We start from the raw sequence: 22,161 nt of genomic DNA, 5'->3' as shown, positions 1-22,161 counted from the left end.
CCCTCACATTGACGAATTAACACAGAAATTGCGTCGCTATGAAATACTATGGGTTCTATGACTTCTCCTTCTAAATCGAGTCACGTTTCTATGGAAACGACAGGATTTTGTTTTGGGATACGACTATCTCCTTTCGATGCACTATTCCTTCTTTACTGCATTACTCGCACTCTCACATTGACGAATTATAACAGAAATTTCGTCGCTATGAAATACCATGTGTTCTATGACATCTCCTTCTAAATCGAGTAACGTTTCTATGGAAACGACATATTTTCTTTTGGGATACGTGTATGTCCTTTCCGATGCACTATTCCTTCTTTGCTGCATCCCTCGCTCGCCCACATTGACGAATTAACGAAGAAATTGCGTCGCTATGAAATACTATGGGTTCTATGACATCTCCTTCTAAATCGAGTAACGTTTCTATGGAAACGACAGGATTTTCTTTGGGATGCTAGTATCTCCTTTGCGATGCACTATTCCTTCTTTACAGCATCCCTCGCTCCCTCACATTGACGAATTAACACAGAAATTGCGTCGCTATGAAATACTATGGGTTCTATGACATCTCCTTCTAAATCGAGTAACGTTTCTATGGAAGCGACAGGATTTTCTTGTGGGATACGAGTATCTCCTTTCCGATGTACTATTCCTTCTTTACTGCATCCCTCGCTCCCACACATTGACGAATTAACACAGAAATTGCGTCGCTATGAAATACTATGGGTTCTATGGCTTCTCCTTCTAAATCGAGTAACGTTTCTATGGAAACGACAGGATATTCTTGTGGGATACGAGTATCTCTTTTCCGATGTACTATTCCTTCTTTACTGCGTCCCTCGCTCCCTCATATTGACGAATTAACACAGAAATTGCGTCTCTATGACATACTATGGGTTCTATGACATCTCCTTCTAAATCGAGTAACGTTTCTATGGAAACGACAGGATTTTCTTTGGGATGCTAGTATCTCCTTTGCGATGCACTATTCCTTCTTTACAGCATCCCTCGCTCCCTCAAATTGACGAATTAACACAGAAATTGCGTCGCTATGAAATACTATGGGTTCTATGACATCTCCTTCTAAATCGAGTAACGTTTCTATGGAAACGACAGGATTTTCTTGTGGGATACGAGTATCTCATTTCCGATGTACTATTCCTTCTTTACTGCATCCCTCGCTCCCTCACATTGACGAATTAACACAGAAATTGCGTCGCTATGAAATACTATGGGTTCTATGACTTCTCCTTCTAAATCGAGTAACGTTTCTATGGAAACGACAGGATTTTGTTTTGGGATACGACTATCTCCTTTCGATGCACTATTCCTTCTTTACTGCATTACTCGCACCCTCACATTGACGAATTATAACAGAAATTTCGTCGCTATGAAATACCATGTGTTCTATGACATCGCCTTCTAAATCGAGTAACGTTTCTATGGAAACGACATATTTTCTTTTGGGATACGAGTATGTCCTTTCCGATGCACTATTCCTTCTTTGCTGCATCCCTCGCTCGCCCACATTGACGAATTAACGAAGAAATTGCGTCGCTATGAAATACTATGGGTTCTATGACATCTCCTTCTAAATCGAGTAACGCTTCTATGGAAACGACAGGATTTTCTTTTGGGGTACGAGTATCTCCTTTCCGATGCACTATTCCTTCTTTACTGCATCGCACGCTTCCTCACATTGACGAATTAACACAGAAATTGCGTCGCAATGAAACAATATGGGTTCTATGACATCTCCTTCTAAATCGAGTAACGTTTCTATTGAAACGACAGGATTTTCTTTTGGGATACGAGTATCTCCTTTCCGAGGCATATTCCTTCCTTACTGCATCCCCCGCTCCCTCACATTGACTAATTAACACAGAAATTGCGTCGATATGAAATACTATGTGTTCTGTGACTTCTCCTCCTAAATCGAGTAACGTTTCTATGGAAAGGACAGGATTTTCTTGTGGGATACGAGTATCTCCTTTCCGATGTACTATTCCTCCTTTACTGCATCCCTCGCTCCCTCACATTGACGAATTAACACAGAAATTGCGTCTCTATGACATACTATGGGTTCTATGACATCTCCTTCTAAATCGAGTAACGTTTCTATGGAAACGACAGGATTTTCTTTGGGATGCTAGTATCTCCTTTGCGATGCACTATTCCACCTTTACTGCATCCCTCGCTCCCTCACATTGACGAATTAACACAGAAATTGCGTCTCTATGACATACTATGGGTTCTATGACATATCCTTCTAAATCGAGTAACGTTTCTATGGAAACGACAGGATTTTCTTGTGGGATACGAGTATCTCTTTTCCGATGTACTATTCCTTCTTTACTGCATCCCTCGCTCCCTCATATTGACGAATTAACACAGAAATTGCGTCTCTATGACATACTATGGGTTCTATGACATCTCCTTCTAAATCGAGTAACGTTTCTATGGAAACGACAGGATTTTCTTGTGGGATACGAGTATCTCATTTCCGATGTACTATTCCTTCTTTACTGCAGCCCTCGCTCCCTCACATTGACGAATTAACACAGAAATTACGTCTCTATGACATACTATGGGTTCTATGACTTCTCCTTCTAAATCGAGTAAGGTTTCTATGGAAACGACAGGATTTTCTTGTGGGATACGAGTATCTCCTTTCCGATGTACTATTCCTTCTTTACTGCATCCCTCCCTCCCTCACATTGACGAATTAACACAGAAATTGCGTCTCTATGACATACTATGGGTTCTATGACATCTCCTTCTAAATCGAGTAAGGTTTCTATGGAAACTTCAGGATTTTCTTTGGGATGCTACTATCTCCTTTGCGATGCACTAATCCACCTTTACTGCATCCCTCGCTCCCTCACATTGACGAATTAACACAGAAATTGCGTCTCTATGACATACTATGGGTTCTATGACATCTCCTTCTAAATCGAGTAACGTTTCTATGGAAACGACAGGATTTTCTTGTGGGATACGAGTATCTCCTTTCCGATGTACTATTCCTTCTTTACTGCATCCCTCCCTCCCTCACATTGACGAATTAACACAGAAATTGCGTCTCTATGACATACTATGGGTTCTATGACATCTCCTTCTAAATCGAGTAAGGTTTCTATGGAAACTTCAGGATTTTCTTTGGGATGCTACTATCTCCTTTGCGATGCACTAATCCACCTTTACTGCATCCCTCGCTCCCTCACATTGACGAATTAACACAGAAATTGCGTCTCTATGACATACTATGGGTTCTATGACATCTCCTTCTAAATCGAGTAACGTTTCTATGGAAACGACAGGATATTCTTGTGGGATACGAGTATCTCCTTTCCGATGTACTATTCCTTCTTTACTGCATCCCTCCCTCCCTCACATTGACGAATTAACACAGAAATTGCGTCTCTATGACATACTATGGGTTCTATGACATCTCCTTCTAAATCGAGTAAGGTTTCTATGGAAACATCAGGATTTTCTTTGGGATGCTACTATCTCCTTTGCGATGCACTAATCCACCTTTACTGCATCCCTCGCTCCCTCACATTGACGAATTAACACAGAAATTGCGTCTCTATGACATACTAAGGGTTCTATGTCATCTCCTTCTAAATCGAGTAACGTTTCTATGGAAACGATAGGATTTTCTTGTGGGATACGAGTATCTCCTTTCCGATGTACTATTCCTTCTTTACTGCATCCCTCCCTCCCTCACATTGACGAATTAACACAGAAATTGCGTCTCTATGACATACTATGGGTTCTATGACATCTCCTTCTAAATCGAGTAAGGTTTCTATGGAAACTTCAGGATTTTCTTTGGGATGCTACTATCTCCTTTGCGATGCACTAATCCACCTTTACTGCATCCCTCGCTCCCTCACATTGACGAATTAACACAGAAATTGCGTCTCTATGACATACTATGGGTTCTATGACTTCTCCTTCTAAATCGAGTAAGGTTTCTATGGAAACGACAGGATTTTCTTGTGGGATACGAGTATCTCCTTTCCGAGGCATATTCCTTCCTTACTGCATCCCCCGCTCCCTCACATTGACTAATTAACACAGAAATTGCGTCGATATGAAATACTATGTGTTCTGTGACTTCTCCTCCTAAATCGAGTAACGTTTCTATGGAAAGGACAGGATTTTCTTGTGGGATACGAGTATCTCCTTTGCGATGCACTATTCCTTCTTTACTGCAACCCTCGCTCCCTCACATTGACGAATTAACACAGAAATTGCGTCTCTATGACATACTATGGGTTCTATGACATCTCCTTCTAAATCGAGTAAGGTTTCTATGGAAACTTCAGGATTTTCTTTGGGATGCTACTATCTCCTTTGCGATGCACTAATCCACCTTTACTGCATCCCTCGCTCCCTCACATTGACGAATTAACACAGAAATTGCGTCTCTATGACATACTATGGGTTCTATGACATCTCCTTCTAAATCGAGTAACGTTTCTATGGAAACGACAGCATTTTCTTGTGGGATACGAGTATCTCTTTTCCGATGTACTATTCCTTCTTTACTGCGTCCCTCGCTCCCTCATATTGACGAATTAACACAGAAATTGCGTCTCTATGACATACTATGGGTTCTATGACATCTCCTTCTAAATCGAGTAACGTTTCTATGGAAACGACAGGATTTTCTTTGGGATGCTAGTATCTCCTTTGCGATGCACTATTCCTTCTTTACAGCATCCCTCGCTCCCTCAAATTGACGAATTAACACAGAAATTGCGTCGCTATGAAATACTATGGGTTCTATGACATCTCCTTCTAAATCGAGTAACGTTTCTATGGAAACGACAGGATTTTCTTGTGGGATACGAGTATCTCCTTTCCGATGTACTATTCCTTCTTTACTGCATCCCTCGCTCCCACACATTGACGAATTAACACAGAAATTGCGTCGCTATGAAATACTATGGGTTCTATGACTTCTCCTTCTAAATCGAGTAACGTTTCTATGGAAAGGACATGATTTTCTTGTGGGATACGAGTATCTCCTTTGCGATGCACTATTCCTTCTTTACTGCAACCCTAGCTCCCTCACATTGACGAATTAACACAGAAATTGCGTCTCTATGACATACTATGGGTTCTATGACATCTCCTTCTAAATCGAGTAACGTTTCTATGGAAACGACAGGACTTTCTTTGGGATGCTAGTATCTCCTTTGCGATGCACTAATCCACCTTTACTGCATCCCTCGCTCCCCCACATTGACGAATTAACACAGAAATTGCGTCTCTATGACATACTATGGGTTCTATGACATCTCCTTCTAAATCGAGTAACGTTTCTATGGAAACGACAGGATTTTCTTGTGGGATACGAGTATCTCCTTTCCGATGTACTATTCCTTCTTTACAGCATCCCTCGCTCCCTCACATTGACGAATTAACACAGAAATTTCGTCTCTATGACATACTATGGGTTCTAAGACATCTCCTTCTAAATCGAGTAACGTTTCTATGGAAACGACAGGATTTTCTTTGGGATGCTAGTATCTCCTTTGCGATGCACTATTCCACCTTTACTGCAACCCTCGCTCCCTCACATTGACGAATTAACACAGAAATTGCGTCTCTATGACATACTATGGGTTCTATGACATCTCCTTCTAAATCGAGTAACGTTTCTGTGGAAACGACAATATTTTCTTGTAGGTTACGAGTATATCCTTTCCGATGTACTACTCCTTCATTACTGCATCCCTCGCTCCCTCACATTGGCGAATTAACACAGAAATTGCGTCTCTATGACATACTATGTGTTCTATGACATCTCCTTCTAAATCGAGTAACGTTTCTATGGAAAGTACAGGATTTTCTTTGGGATGGTAGTATCTCCTTTGCCATTCACTATTCCACCTTTACTGCATCCCTCGCTCCCTCACATTGACGAATTAACACAGAAATTGCGTCTCTATGAAATACTATGGGTTCTATGACATCTCCTTCTAAATCGAGTAACGTTTCTATGGAAACGACAGGATTTTCTTATGGGATACGAGTATCTCCTTTCCGATGTACTATTCCTTCTTTACTGCATCCCTCGCTCCCTCACATTGACGAATTAACACAGAAATTGCGTCGCTATGAAATACTATGGGTTCTATGACTTCTCCTTCTAAATCGAGTAACGTTTCTATGGAAACGACAGGATTTTCTTTTGGGATACGACTATCTCCTTTCGATGCACTATTCCTTCTTTACTGCATTACTCGCACCCTCACATTGACGAATTATAACAGAAATTTCGTCGCTATGAAATACCATGTGTTCTATGACATCTCCTTCTAAATCGAGTAACGTTGCTATGGAAACGACATATTTTCTTTTGGGATACGAGTATGTCCTTTCCGATGCACTATTCCTTCTTTGCTGCATCCCTCGCTCGCCCACATTGACGAATTAACGAAGAAATTGCGTCGCTATGAAATACTATGGGTTCTATGACATCTCCTTCTAAATCGAGTAACGTTTCTATGGAAACGACAGGATTTTCTTTGGGATGCTAGTATCTCCTTTGCGATGCACTAATCCACCTTTACTGCATCCCTCGCTCCCTCACATTGACGAATTAACACAGAAATTGCGTCTCTATGACATACTATGGGTTCTATGACATCTCCTTCTAAACCGAGTAACGTTTCTATGGAAACGACAGGATTTTCTTGTGGGATACGAGTATCTCCTTTCCGATGTACTATTCCTTCTTTACTGCATCCCTCGCTCCCCCACATTGGCGAATTAGCACAGAAATTGCGTCTCTATGACATACTATGGGTTCTATGACATCTCCTTCTAAATCGAGTAACGTTTCTACGGAAACGACAGGATTTTCTTTGGGATGCTAGTATCTCCTTTGCGATGCACTATCCACCCTTACTGCATCCCTCACTCCCTCACATTGACGAATTAACACAGAAATTGCGTCTCTATGACATACTATGGGTTCTATGACTTCTCCAACTATATCGAGTAACGTTTCTATGGAAAGGACAGGATTTTCTTGTGGGATATGATTATCTTTTTTGCGATGCACTATTCCTTCTTTACTGCAACCCTCGCTGCCTCACATTGGCGAATTAACACAGAAATTGCGTCTCTATGACATACTATGGGTTCTATGACATCTCCTTCTAAATCGAGTAACGTTTCTATGGAAACGACAGGATTTTCTTGTGGGATACGAGTATCTCTTTTCCGATGTACTATTCCTTCTTTACTGCGTCCCTCGCTCCCTCATATTGACGAATTAACACAGAAATTGCGTCTCTATGACATACTATGGGTTCTATGACATCTCCTTCTAAATCGAGTAACGTTTCTATGGAAACGACAGGATTTTCTTTGGGATGCTAGTATCTCCTTTGCGATGCACTATTCCTTCTTTACAGCATCCCTCGCTCCCTCAAATTGACGAATTAACACAGAAATTGCGTCGCTATGAAATACTATGGGTTCTATGACATCTCCTTCTAAATCGAGTAACGTTTCTATGGAAACGACAGGATTTTCTTGTGGGATACGAGTATCTCCTTTCCGATGTACTATTCCTTCTTTACTGCATCCCTCGCTCCCACACATTGACGAATTAACACAGAAATTGCGTCGCTATGAAATACTATGGGTTCTATGACTTCTCCTTCTAAATCGAGTAACGTTTCTATGGAAAGGACATGATTTTCTTGTGGGATACGAGTATCTCCTTTGCGATGCACTATTCCTTCTTTACTGCAACCCTAGCTCCCTCACATTGACGAATTAACACAGAAATTGCGTCTCTATGACATACTATGGGTTCTATGACATCTCCTTCTAAATCGAGTAACGTTTCTATGGAAACGACAGGACTTTCTTTGGGATGCTAGTATCTCCTTTGCGATGCACTAATCCACCTTTACTGCATCCCTCGCTCCCCCACATTGACGAATTAACACAGAAATTGCGTCTCTATGACATACTGTGGGTTCTATGACATCTCCTTCTAAATCGAGTAACGTTTCTATGGAAACTACAGGATTTTCTTGTGGGATACGAGTATCTCCTTTCCGAAGGACTATTCCTTATTTACAGCATCCCTCGCTCCCTCACATTGACGAATTAACACAGAAATTGCGTCTCTATGACATACTATGGGTTCTAAGACATCTCCTTCTAAATCGAGTAACGTTTCTATGGAAACGACAGGATTTTCTTTGGGATGCTAGTATCTCCTTTGCGATGCACTATTCCACCTTTACTGCAACCCTCGCTCCCTCACATTGACGAATTAACACAGAAATTGCGTCTCTATGACATACTATGGGTTCTATGACATCTCCTTCTAAATCGAGTAACGTTTCTGTGGAAACGACAATATTTTCTTGTAGGTTACGAGTATATCCTTTCCGATGTACTATTCCTTCATTACTGCATCCCTCGCTCCCTCACATTGGCGAATTAACACAGAAATTGCGTCTCTATGACATACTATGGGTTCTATGACATCTCCTTCTAAATCGAGTAACGTTTCTATGGAAAGGACAGGATTTTCTTTGGGATGGTAGTATCTCCTTTGCCATTCACTATTCCACCTTTACTGCATCCCTCGCTCCCTCACATTGACGAATTAACACAGAAATTGCGTCTCTATGAAATACTATGGGTTCTATGACATCTCCTTCTAAATCGAGTAACGTTTCTATGGAAACGACAGGATTTTCTTATGGGATACGAGTATCTCCTTTCCGATGTACTATTCCTTCTTTACTGCATCCCTCGCTCCCTCACATTGACGAATTAACACAGAAATTGCGTCGCTATGAAATACTATGGGTTCTATGACTTCTCCTTCTAAATCGAGTAACGTTTCTATGGAAACGACAGGATTTTCTTTTGGGATACGACTATCTCCTTTCGATGCACTATTCCTTCTTTACTGCATTACTCGCACCCTCACATTGACGAATTATAACAGAAATTTCGTCGCTATGAAATACCATGTGTTCTATGACATCTCCTTCTAAATCGAGTAACGTTTCTATGGAAACGACATATTTTCTTTTGGGATACGAGTATGTCCTTTCCGATGCACTATTCCTTCTTTGCTGCATCCCTCGCTCGCCCACATTGACGAATTAACGAAGAAATTGCGTCGCTATGAAATACTATGGGTTCTATGACATCTCCTTCTAAATCGAGTAACGTTTCTATGGAAACGACATGATTTACTTTGGGATGCTAGTATCTCCTTTGCGATGCACTAATCCACCTTTACTGCATCCCTCGCTCCCTCACATTGACGAATTAACACAGAAATTGCGTCTCTATGACATACTATGGGTTCTATGACATCTCCTTCTAAATCGAGTAACGTTTCTATGGAAACGACAGGATTTTCTTGTGGGATACGAGTATCTCCTTTCCGATGTACTATTCCTTCTTTACTGCATCCCTCGCTCCCCCACATTGACGAATTAGCACAGAAATTGCGTCTCTATGACATACTATGGGTTCTATGACATCTCCTTCTAAATCGAGTAACGTTTCTATGGAAACGACAGGATTTTCTTTGGGATGCTAGTATCTCCTTTGCGATGCACTATTCCACCCTTACTGCATCCCTCACTCCCTCACATTGACGAATTAACACAGAAATTGCGTCTCTATGACATACTATGGGTTCTATGACTTCTCCAACTATATCGAGTAACGTTTCTATGGAAAGGACAGGATTTTCTTGTGGGATATGATTATCTTTTTTGCGATGCACTATTCCTTCTTTACTGCAACCCTCGCTGCCTCACATTGGCGAATTAACACAGAAATTGCGTCTCTATGACATACTATGGGTTCTATGACATCTCCTTCTAAATCGAGTAACGTTTCTATGGAAACGACAGGATTTTCTTGTGGGATACGAGTATCTCTTTTCCGATGTACTATTCCTTCTTTACTGCGTCCCTCGCTCCCTCATATTGACGAATTAACACAGAAATTGCGTCTCTATGACATACTATGGGTTCTATGACATCTCCTTCTAAATCGAGTAACGTTTCTATGGAAACGACAGGATTTTCTTTTGGGATACTAGTATCTCCTTTGCGATGCACTATTCCACCTTTACTGCATCCCTCGCTCCCTCAAATTGACGAATTAACACAGAAATTGCGTCGCTATGAAATACTATGGGTTCTATGACATCTCCTTCTAAATCGAGTAACGTTTCTATGGAAACGACAGGATTTTCTTGTGGGATACGAGTATCTCCTTTCCGATGTACTATTCCTTCTTTACAGCATCCCTCGCTCCCTCACATTGACGAATTAACACAGAAATTGCGTCTCTAAGACATACTATGGGTTCTAAGGCATCTCCTTCTAAATCGAGTAACGTTTCTATGGAAACGACAGGATTTTCTTTGGGATGCTAGTATCTCCTTTGCGATGCACTATTCCACCTTTACTGCAACCCTCGCTCCCTCACATTGACGAATTAACACAGAAATTGCGTCTCTATGACATACTATGGGTTCTATGACATCTCCTTCTAAATCGAGTAACGTTTCTGTGGAAACGACAATATTTTCTTGTAGGTTACGAGTATATCCTTTCCGATGTACTATTCCTTCATTACTGCATCCCTCGCTCCCTCACATTGACGAATTAACACAGAAATTGCGTCTCTATGACATACTATGTGTTCTATGACATCTTCTAAATCGAGTAACGTTTCTATGGAAAGGACAGGATTTTCTTTGGGATGGTAGTATCTCCTTTGCCATTCACTATTCCACCTTTACTGCATCCCTCGCTCCTTCACATTGACGAATTAACACAGAAATTGCGTCTCTATGAAATAGTATGGGTTCTATGACATCTCCTTCTATATCGAGTAACGTTTCTATGGAAACGACAGGATTTTCTTGTGGGATACGAGTATCTCCTTTCCGAATTACTATTCCTTCTTTACTGCATCCTTCGCTCCCTCACATTGACGAATTAACACAGAAATTGCGTCGCTATGAAATACTATGGGTTCTATGACTTCTCCTTCTAAATCGAGTAACGTTTCTATGGAAACGACAGGATTTTCTTTTGGGATACGACTATCTCCTTTCGATGCACTATTCCTTCTTTACTGCATTACTCGCACCCTCACATTGACGAATTATAACAGAAATTTCGTCGCTATGAAATACCATGTGTTCTATGACATCTCCTTCTAAATCGAGTAACGTTTCTATGGAAACGACATATTTTCTTTTGGGATACGAGTATGTCCTTTCCGATGCACTATTCCTTCTTTGCTGCATCCCTCGCTCGCCCACATTGACGAATTAACGAAGAAATTGCGTCGCTATGAAATACTATGGGTTCTATGACATCTGCTTCTAAATCGAGTAACGCTTCTATGGAAACGACAGGATTTTCTTTTGGGGTACGAGTATTTCCTTTCCGATGCACTATTCCTTCTTTAATGCATCCCACGCTTCCTCACATTGACGAATTAACACAGAAATTGCGTCGCAATGAAATAATATGGGTTCTATGACATCTCCTTCTAAATCGAGTAACGTTTCTATGGAAACGACAGGATTTTCTTTTGGGATACGAGTATCTCCTTTCCGAGGCATATTCCTTCCTTACTGCATCCCCCGCTCCCTCACATTGACTAATTAACACAGAAATTGCGTCTCTATGACATACTATGGGTTCTATGACATCTCCTTCTAAATCGAGTAACGTTTCTATGGAAACGACAGGATTTTCTTGTGGGATACGAGTATCTCTTTTCCGATGTACTATTCCTTCTTTACTGCATCCCTCGCTCCCTCATATTGACGAATTAACACAGAAATTGCGTCTCTATGACATACTATGGGTTCTATGACATCTCCTTCTAAATCGAGTAACGTTTCTATGGAAACGACAGGATTTTCTTGTGGGATACGAGTATCTCATTTCCGATGTACTATTCCTTCTTTACTGCAGCCATCGCTCCCTCACATTGACGAATTAACACAGAAATTACGTCTCTATGACATACTATGGGTTCTATGACTTCTCCTTCTAAATCGAGTAACGTTTCTATGGAAAGGACAGGATTTTCTTGTGGGATACGAGTATCTCCTTTGCGATGAACTATTCCTTCTTTACTGCAACCCTCGCTCCCTCACATTGACGAATTAACACAGAAATTGCGTCTCTATGACATACTATGTGTTCTATGACATCTCCTTCTAAATCGAGTAATGTTTCTATGGAAACTTCAGGATTTTCTTTGGGATGCTAGTATCTCCTTTGCGATGCACTAATCCACCTTTACTGCATCCCTCGCTCCCTCACATTGACGAATTAACACAGAAATTGCGTCTCTATGACATACTATGGGTTCTATGACATCTCCTTCTAAATCGAGTAACGTTTCTATGGAAACGACAGGATTTTCTTGTGGGATACGAGTATCTCCTTTCCGATGTACTATTCCTTCTTTACTGCATCCCTCGCTCCCTCACATTGACGAATTAACACAGAAATTGCGTCTCTATGACATACTATGGGTTCTATGACATCTCCTTCTAAATCGAGTAACGTTTCTATGGAAACGACAGGATTTTCTTTGGGATGCTAGTATCTCCTTTGCGATGCACTATTCCACCCTTACTGCATCCGTCGCTCCCTCACATTGACGAATTAACACAGAAATTGCGTCTCTATGACATACTATGGGTTCTATGACTTCTCCAACTATATCGAGTAACGTTTCTATGGAAAGGACAGGATTTTCTTGTGGGATATGATTATTTTTTTTGCGATGCACTATTCCTTCTTTACTGCAACCCTCGCTGCCTCACATTGGCGAATTAACACAGAAATTGCGTCTCTATGACATACTATGGGTTCTATGACATCTCCTTCTAAATCGAGTAACGTTTCTATGGAAACGACAGGATTTTCTTGTGGGATACGAGTATCTCTTTTCCGATGTACTATTCCTTCTTTACTGCGTTCCTCGCTCCCTCATATTGACGAATTAACACAGAAATTGCGTCTCTATGACATACTATGGGTTCTATGACATCTTCTTCTAAATCGAGTAACGTTTCTATGGAAACGACAGGATTTTCTTTTGGGATACTAGTATCTCCTTTGCGATGCACTATTCCACCTTTACTGCATCCCTCGCTCCCTCAAATTGACGAATTAACACAGAAATTGCGTCGCTATGAAATACTATGGGTTCTATAACATCTCCTTGTAAATCGAGTAACGTTTCTATGGAAACGACAGGATTTTCTTTGGGATGCTAGTATCTCCTTTGCGATGCACTATTCCACCCTTACTGCATCCCTCGCTCCCTCACATTGACGAATTAACACAGAAATTGCGTCTCTATGACATACTATGGGCTCTATGACTTCTCCTTCTAAATCGAGTAACGTTTCTATGGAAAGGACATGATTTTCTTGTGGGATACGAGTATCTCCTTTGCGATGCACTATTCCTTCTTTACTGCAACCCTCGCTCCCTCACATTGACGAATTAACACAGAAATTGCGTCTCTATGACATACTATGGGTTCTATGACATCTCCTTCTAAATCGAGTAACGTTTCTATGGAAACGACAGGATTTTCTTTGGGATGCTAGTATCTCCTTTGCGATGCACTAATCCACCTTTACTGCATCCCTCGCTCCCTCACATTGACGAATTAACACAGAAATTGCGTCTCTATGACATACTATGGGTTCTAAGACATCTCCTTCTAAATCGAGTAACGTTTCTATGGAAACGACAGGACTTTCTTTGGGATGCTAGTATCTCCTTTGCGATGCACTAATCCACCTTTACTGCATCCCTCGCTCCCCCACATTGACGAATTAACACAGAAATTGCGTCTCTATGACATACTGTGGGTTCTATGACATCTCCTTCTAAATCGAGTAACGTTTCTATGGAAACTACAGGATTTTCTTGTGGGATACGAGTATCTCCTTTCCGAAGGACTATTCCTTATTTACAGCATCCCTCGCTCCCTCACATTGACGAATTAACACAGAAATTGCGTCTCTATGACATACTATGGGTTCTAAGACATCTCCTTCTAAATCGAGTAACGTTTCTATGGAAACGACAGGATTTTCTTTGGGATGCTAGTATCTCCTTTGCGATGCACTATTCCACCTTTACTGCAACCCTCGCTCCCTCACATTGACGAATTAACACAGAAATTGCGTCTCTATGACATACTATGGGTTCTATGACATCTCCTTCTAAATCGAGTAACGTTTCTGTGGAAACGACAATATTTTCTTGTAGGTTACGAGTATATCCTTTCCGATGTACTATTCCTTCATTACTGCATCCCTCGCTCCCTCACATTGGCGAATTAACACAGAAATTGCGTCTCTATGACATACTATGGGTTCTATGACATCTCCTTCTAAATCGAGTAACGTTTCTATGGAAAGGACAGGATTTTCTTTGGGATGGTAGTATCTCCTTTGCCATTCACTATTCCACCTTTACTGCATCCCTCGCTCCCTCACATTGACGAATTAACACAGAAATTGCGTCTCTATGAAATACTATGGGTTCTATGACATCTCCTTCTAAATCGAGTAACGTTTCTATGGAAACGACAGGATTTTCTTATGGGATACGAGTATCTCCTTTCCGATGTACTATTCCTTCTTTACTGCATCCCTCGCTCCCTCACATTGACGAATTAACACAGAAATTGCGTCGCTATGAAATACTATGGGTTCTATGACTTCTCCTTCTAAATCGAGTAACGTTTCTATGGAAACGACAGGATTTTCTTTTGGGATACGACTATCTCCTTTCGATGCACTATTCCTTCTTTACTGCATTACTCGCACCCTCACATTGACGAATTATAACAGAAATTTCGTCGCTATGAAATACCATGTGTTCTATGACATCTCCTTCTAAATCGAGTAACGTTTCTATGGAAACGACATATTTTCTTTTGGGATACGAGTATGTCCTTTCCGATGCACTATTCCTTCTTTGCTGCATCCCTCGCTCGCCCACATTGACGAATTAACGAAGAAATTGCGTCGCTATGAAATACTATGGGTTCTATGACATCTCCTTCTAAATCGAGTAACGTTTCTATGGAAACGACATGATTTACTTTGGGATGCTAGTATCTCCTTTGCGATGCACTAATCCACCTTTACTGCATCCCTCGCTCCCTCACATTGACGAATTAACACAGAAATTGCGTCTCTATGACATACTATGGGTTCTATGACATCTCCTTCTAAATCGAGTAACGTTTCTATGGAAACGACAGGATTTTCTTGTGGGATACGAGTATCTCCTTTCCGATGTACTATTCCTTCTTTACTGCATCCCTCGCTCCCCCACATTGACGAATTAGCACAGAAATTGCGTCTCTATGACATACTATGGGTTCTATGACATCTCCTTCTAAATCGAGTAACGTTTCTATGGAAACGACAGGATTTTCTTTGGGATGCTAGTATCTCCTTTGCGATGCACTATTCCACCCTTACTGCATCCCTCACTCCCTCACATTGACGAATTAACACAGAAATTGCGTCTCTATGACATACTATGGGTTCTATGACTTCTCCAACTATATCGAGTAACGTTTCTATGGAAAGGACAGGATTTTCTTGTGGGATATGATTATCTTTTTTGCGATGCACTATTCCTTCTTTACTGCAACCCTCGCTGCCTCACATTGGCGAATTAACACAGAAATTGCGTCTCTATGACATACTATGGGTTCTATGACATCTCCTTCTAAATCGAGTAACGTTTCTATGGAAACGACAGGATTTTCTTGTGGGATACGAGTATCTCTTTTCCGATGTACTATTCCTTCTTTACTGCGTCCCTCGCTCCCTCATATTGACGAATTAACACAGAAATTGCGTCTCTATGACATACTATGGGTTCTATGACATCTCCTTCTAAATCGAGTAACGTTTCTATGGAAACGACAGGATTTTCTTTTGGGATACTAGTATCTCCTTTGCGATGCACTATTCCACCTTTACTGCATCCCTCGCTCCCTCAAATTGACGAATTAACACAGAAATTGCGTCGCTATGAAATACTATGGGTTCTATGACATCTCCTTCTAAATCGAGTAACGTTTCTATGGAAACGACAGGATTTTCTTGTGGGATACGAGTATCTCCTTTCCGATGTACTATTCCTTCTTTACAGCATCCCTCGCTCCCTCACATTGACGAATTAACACAGAAATTGCGTCTCTAAGACATACTATGGGTTCTAAGGCATCTCCTTCTAAATCGAGTAACGTTTCTATGGAAACGACAGGATTTTCTTTGGGATGCTAGTATCTCCTTTGCGATGCACTATTCCACCTTTACTGCAACCCTCGCTCCCTCACATTGACGAATTAACACAGAAATTGCGTCTCTATGACATACTATGGGTTCTATGACATCTCCTTCTAAATCGAGTAACGTTTCTGTGGAAACGACAATATTTTCTTGTAGGTTACGAGTATATCCTTTCCGATGTACTATTCCTTCATTACTGCATCCCTCGCTCCCTCACATTGACGAATTAACACAGAAATTGCGTCTCTATGACATACTATGTGTTCTATGACATCTTCTAAATCGAGTAACGTTTCTATGGAAAGGACAGGATTTTCTTTGGGATGGTAGTATCTCCTTTGCCATTCACTATTCCACCTTTACTGCATCCCTCGCTCCTTCACATTGACGAATTAACACAGAAATTGCGTCTCTATGAAATAGTATGGGTTCTATGACATCTCCTTCTATATCGAGTAACGTTTCTATGGAAACGACAGGATTTTCTTGTGGGATACGAGTATCTCCTTTCCGAATTACTATTCCTTCTTTACTGCATCCTTCGCTCCCTCACATTGACGAATTAACACAGAAATTGCGTCGCTATGAAATACTATGGGTTCTATGACTTCTCCTTCTAAATCGAGTAACGTTTCTATGGAAACGACAGGATTTTCTTTTGGGATACGACTATCTCCTTTCGATGCACTATTCCTTCTTTACTGCATTACTCGCACCCTCACATTGACGAATTATAACAGAAATTTCGTCGCTATGAAATACCATGTGTTCTATGACATCTCCTTCTAAATCGAGTAACGTTTCTATGGAAACGACATATTTTCTTTTGGGATACGAGTATGTCCTTTCCGATGCACTATTCCTTCTTTGCTGCATCCCTCGCTCGCCCACATTGACGAATTAACGAAGAAATTGCGTCGCTATGAAATACTATGGGTTCTATGACATCTGCTTCTAAATCGAGTAACGCTTCTATGGAAACGACAGGATTTTCTTTTGGGGTACGAGTATTTCCTTTCCGATGCACTATTCCTTCTTTAATGCATCCCACGCTTCCTCACATTGACGAATTAACACAGAAATTGCGTCGCAATGAAATAATATGGGTTCTATGACATCTCCTTCTAAATCGAGTAACGTTTCTATGGAAACGACAGGATTTTCTTTTGGGATACGAGTATCTCCTTTCCGAGGCATATTCCTTCCTTACTGCATCCCCCGCTCCCTCACATTGACTAATTAACACAGAAATTGCGTCTCTATGACATACTATGGGTTCTATGACATCTCCTTCTAAATCGAGTAACGTTTCTATGGAAACGACAGGATTTTCTTGTGGGATACGAGTATCTCTTTTCCGATGTACTATTCCTTCTTTACTGCATCCCTCGCTCCCTCATATTGACGAATTAACACAGAAATTGCGTCTCTATGACATACTATGGGTTCTATGACATCTCCTTCTAAATCGAGTAACGTTTCTATGGAAACGACAGGATTTTCTTGTGGGATACGAGTATCTCATTTCCGATGTACTATTCCTTCTTTACTGCAGCCATCGCTCCCTCACATTGACGAATTAACACAGAAATTACGTCTCTATGACATACTATGGGTTCTATGACTTCTCCTTCTAAATCGAGTAACGTTTCTATGGAAAGGACAGGATTTTCTTGTGGGATACGAGTATCTCCTTTGCGATGAACTATTCCTTCTTTACTGCAACCCTCGCTCCCTCACATTGACGAATTAACACAGAAATTGCGTCTCTATGACATACTATGTGTTCTATGACATCTCCTTCTAAATCGAGTAATGTTTCTATGGAAACTTCAGGATTTTCTTTGGGATGCTAGTATCTCCTTTGCGATGCACTAATCCACCTTTACTGCATCCCTCGCTCCCTCACATTGACGAATTAACACAGAAATTGCGTCTCTATGACATACTATGGGTTCTATGACATCTCCTTCTAAATCGAGTAACGTTTCTATGGAAACGACAGGATTTTCTTGTGGGATACGAGTATCTCCTTTCCGATGTACTATTCCTTCTTTACTGCATCCCTCGCTCCCTCACATTGACGAATTAACACAGAAATTGCGTCTCTATGACATACTATGGGTTCTATGACATCTCCTTCTAAATCGAGTAACGTTTCTATGGAAACGACAGGATTTTCTTTGGGATGCTAGTATCTCCTTTGCGATGCACTATTCCACCCTTACTGCATCCGTCGCTCCCTCACATTGACGAATTAACACAGAAATTGCGTCTCTATGACATACTATGGGTTCTATGACTTCTCCAACTATATCGAGTAACGTTTCTATGGAAAGGACAGGATTTTCTTGTGGGATATGATTATTTTTTTTGCGATGCACTATTCCTTCTTTACTGCAACCCTCGCTGCCTCACATTGGCGAATTAACACAGAAATTGCGTCTCTATGACATACTATGGGTTCTATGACATCTCCTTCTAAATCGAGTAACGTTTCTATGGAAACGACAGGATTTTCTTGTGGGATACGAGTATCTCTTTTCCGATGTACTATTCCTTCTTTACTGCGTTCCTCGCTCCCTCATATTGACGAATTAACACAGAAATTGCGTCTCTATGACATACTATGGGTTCTATGACATCTTCTTCTAAATCGAGTAACGTTTCTATGGAAACGACAGGATTTTCTTTTGGGATACTAGTATCTCCTTTGCGATGCACTATTCCACCTTTACTGCATCCCTCGCTCCCTCAAATTGACGAATTAACACAGAAATTGCGTCGCTATGAAATACTATGGGTTCTATAACATCTCCTTGTAAATCGAGTAACGTTTCTATGGAAACGACAGGATTTTCTTTGGGATGCTAGTATCTCCTTTGCGATGCACTATTCCACCCTTACTGCATCCCTCGCTCCCTCACATTGACGAATTAACACAGAAATTGCGTCTCTATGACATACTATGGGCTCTATGACTTCTCCTTCTAAATCGAGTAACGTTTCTATGGAAAGGACATGATTTTCTTGTGGGATACGAGTATCTCCTTTGCGATGCACTATTCCTTCTTTACTGCAACCCTCGCTCCCTCACATTGACGAATTAACACAGAAATTGCGTCTCTATGACATACTATGGGTTCTATGACATCTCCTTCTAAATCGAGTAACGTTTCTATGGAAACGACAGGATTTTCTTTGGGATGCTAGTATCTCCTTTGCGATGCACTAATCCACCTTTACTGCATCCCTCGCTCCCTCACATTGACGAATTAACACAGAAATTGCGTCTCTATGACATACTATGGGTTCTAAGACATCTCCTTCTAAATCGAGTAACGTTTCTATGGAAACGACAGGATTTTCTTTGGGATGCTAGTATCTCCTTTGCGATGCACTATTCCACCTTTACTGCATCCCTCGCCCCCTCACATTGACGAATTAACACAGAAATAGCGTCTCTATGACATACTATGAGTTCTATGACATCTCCTTCTAAATCGAGTAACGTTTCTGTGGAAACGACAATATTTTCTTGTGGGTTACGAGTATATCCTTTCCGATGTACTATTCCTTCATTACTGCATCCCTCGCTCCCTCACATTGACGAATTAACACAGAAATTGCGTCTCTATGACATACTATGTGTTCTATGACATCTCCTTCTAAATCGAGTAACGTTTCTATGGAAAGGACAGGATTTTCTTTGGGATGGTAGTATCTCCTTTGCCATTCACTATTCCACCTTTGCTGCATCCCTCGCTCCCGCACATTGACGAATTAACACAGAAATTGCGTCTCTATGAAATACTATGGGTTCTATGACATCTCCTTCTAAATCGAGTAACGTTTCTATGGAAAGGACAGGATTTTCTTGTGGGATACGAGTATCTCCTTTGCGATGCACTATTCCTTCTTTACTGCAACCCTCGATGCCTCACATTGAGTAATTAACACAGAAATTGCGTCTCTATGACATACTATGGGTTCTATGACATCTCCTTCTAAATCGAGTAACGTTTCTATGGAAACGACAGGATTTTCTTTGGGATGCTAGTATCTCCTTTGCGATGCACTAATCCACCTTTACTGCATCCCTCGCTCCCTCACATTGACGAATTAACACAGAGATTGCGTCGCTATGAAATACTATCGGTTCTATGACTTCTCCTTCTAAATCGAGTAACGTTTCTATGGAAACGATATATTTTCTTTTGGGATACGAGTATGTCCTTTCCGATGCACTATTCCTTCTTTGCTGCATCCCTCGCTCGCCCACATTGACGAATTAACAAAGAAATTGCGTCGCTATGAAATACTATGGGTTCTATGACATCTCCTTCTAAATCGAGTAACGCTTCTATGGAAACGACAGGATTTTCTTTTGGGGTACGAGTATCTCCTTTCCGATGCACTATTCCTTCTTTACTGCATCCCACGCTTCCTCACATTGACGAATTAACACAGAAATTGCGTCGCAATGAAATAATATGGGTTCTATGACATCTCCCTCTAAATCGAGTAACGTTTCTATGGAAACGACAGGATTTTCTTTTGGGATACGAGTATCTCCTTTCCGAGGCATATTCCTTCCTTACTGCATCCCCCGCTCCCTCACATTGACTAATTAACACAGAAATTGCGTCGATATGAAATACTATGTGTTCTGTGACTTCTCCTCCTAAATCGAGTAACGTTTCTATGGAAAGGACAGGATTTTCTTGTGGGATACGAGTATCTCCTTTCCGATGTACTATTCCTTCTTTACTGCATCCCTCGCTCCCTCACATTGACGAATTAACACAGAAATTGCGTCTCTATGACATACTATGGGTTCTATGACATCTCCTTCTAAATCGAGTAACGTTTCTATGGAAACGACAGGATTTTCTTTGGGATGCTAGTATCTCCTTTGCGATGCACTAATCCAACTTTACTGCATCCCTCGCTCCCTCACATTGACGAATTAACACAGAAATTGCGTCTCTATGACATACTATGGGTTCTATGACATATCCTTCTAAATCGAGTAACGTTTCTATGGAAACGACAGGATTTTCTTGTGGGATACGAGTATCTCCTTTCCGATGTACTATTCCTTCTTTACTGCATCCCTCGCTCCCTCACATTGACGAATTAACACAGAAATTGCTTCTCTATGACATACTATGGGTTCTATGACATCTCCTTCTAAATCGAGTAACGTTTCTATGGAAACGACAGGATTTTCTTTGGGATGCTAGTATCTCCTTTGCGATGCACTATTCCACCCTTACTGCATCCCTCGCTCCCTCACATTGACGAATTAACACAGAAATTGCGTCTCTATGACATACTATGGGTTCTATGACTTCTCCAAGTATATCGAGTAACGTTTCTATGGAAAGGACAGGATTTTCTTGTGGGATATGATTATCTTTTTTGCGATGCACTATTCCTTCTTTACTGCAACCCTCGCTGCCTCACATTGGCGAATTAACACAGAAATTGCGTCTCTATGACATACTATGGGTTCTATGACATCTCCTTCTAAATCGAGTAACGTTTCTATGGAAACGACAGGATTTTCTTTGGGATGCTAGTATCTCCTTTGCGATGCACTAATCCAACTTTACTGCATCCCTCGCTCCCTCACATTGACGAATTAACACAGAAATTGCGTCTCTATGACATACTATGGGTTCTATGACATATCCTTCTAAATCGAGTAACGTTTCTATGGAAACGACAGGATTTTCTTGTGGGATACGAGTATCTCC

The sequence above is a fragment of the Schistocerca nitens genome, chromosome 5 (genome assembly GCF_023898315.1).
Source record: "Schistocerca nitens isolate TAMUIC-IGC-003100 chromosome 5, iqSchNite1.1, whole genome shotgun sequence".
NCBI lineage: Eukaryota > Metazoa > Arthropoda > Insecta > Orthoptera > Acrididae > Schistocerca > Schistocerca nitens.
The sequence above is the reverse complement of the archived record's forward strand: the minus strand, read 5'-3'. Positions refer to the sequence as shown.